Source organism: Solea senegalensis, linkage group LG2 (genome assembly GCF_019176455.1).
Source record: "Solea senegalensis isolate Sse05_10M linkage group LG2, IFAPA_SoseM_1, whole genome shotgun sequence".
NCBI lineage: Eukaryota > Metazoa > Chordata > Actinopteri > Pleuronectiformes > Soleidae > Solea > Solea senegalensis.
The window spans coordinates 13,620,592-13,622,124 of record NC_058022.1 but is presented as its reverse complement, the minus strand read 5'-3'; positions in this window follow the sequence as shown (position 1 = coordinate 13,622,124).

Sequence of the window (1,533 nt, the reverse complement as noted above, 5' to 3'; positions counted from 1 at the left end):
TGCATGTGTGTGGCAGTCTGGGGGCGTAATAGACCGTAGGCTGTGTTTTAGTTTAGCTCTGACATTAGTGACTCTCAAAGTGCCCCTCAAAGTACAAACTACTACCTCTGCTCCCAATAAATCCCTAACTGTGCTTCTGTGCTTGTGTGTCCCTGCGCGCATGTGACTTTCTGCAGCCTGTATGTGTTGTATATGTGCAGCGGAGTCCATGTTTGCTCTAAACTGTCTTTGAGTATGTTCTAAATGATCCTAAAAAAAAAAGTAAGGGTTTACATAATCTGCTTTTCCAGTTGAGTGTGTGTGTGTGTATGAAGACCAAAGCAATGGAACAGTCATGAGTCTGGGAATGCAGTTCTTCCCTTAGCCAAAGAGCATCATGTAACGCTGGTATTTTACTCCTCAGACAGAAACAGTTGTTTCATTTTGTATGTAGGTGTGTGTTCAGACTCATGGGCAGTTTGACATCGTCTGGCTGGAGAAACAATTAGACAAACAACACACTTTGAAAGAAGGTTTTTAAAACCAAAAGATTAAAATTGCTTTTGGAAACACACCACAAATACACTCACCAATTTCAAATACATTGAAATTATTATACTACATATCATATCAACAGCAATGCTGCTGTGATACAGGAAGAAATTAGAGGATAAATGATTTATAGTATTATTGACAGCCATATACCGTATATGTATATATATCATCCAAAATCTCTCAAAAAAGTCATAGTATAGTATGTCGTCCAAAATCGCTCAGAAAAGTCACAGTATAGTAATGTTGTCCAAAATTTCTCAAAAAAGTCACAGTATAGTATGTCGTCCAAAATGTGACAAAAAAGTCAAAGTTTAGTATTTCGTCCAAAATTGCTCAAAAAAGTAATAGTATAGTATGTCGTCCAAAATGTGACAAAAAAGTCATAGTATAGTATGTTGTCCAAAATCGCTCAGAAAAAGTCATAGCAGGTAAATAGTATCCAAAATGAGACAAAAAGTCAAAGTATAGCATGTCATCCAAAATTGCTCAAAAAAGTCACAGTATAGTATGTAAGTCAAATGTGACAAAAAAAGTCATCAGTATAGTATAGATCAAAAGTGCTCAAAAGAATCATAGTATAGTATAATAGATCCAAAAGTGCTCAAAAAAAGTCATAGCATAGTATGTCTTCCAAAAATACTTCAAAAATTCATAGTATGAGTATGTGGATTCAAAATGAGACAAAAAAGAATCATAGTATAGTATAATAGTCAAAATGTGACAAAATAATCATAGTATAATTATGTAGTCAAAATAAGCTCAAAAAGTCATAGCAATATGTAGTATAGTATGTAGTCAAAATCCTCAAAAAGTCATAGTATAGTATGTCCTCAAAAAATGTGACAAAAAAGTCATATGTAGTATAGTATGTACAGATCCAAAATAGAGACAAAAAATTCATAGTAAAGTATGTCATCCAAAATCTGTACAAAAAGTCATAGTATAGTATGTCATTTAAAATCACTCAAAAAATTCATAGTATAGTATGTTGTCCAAAAT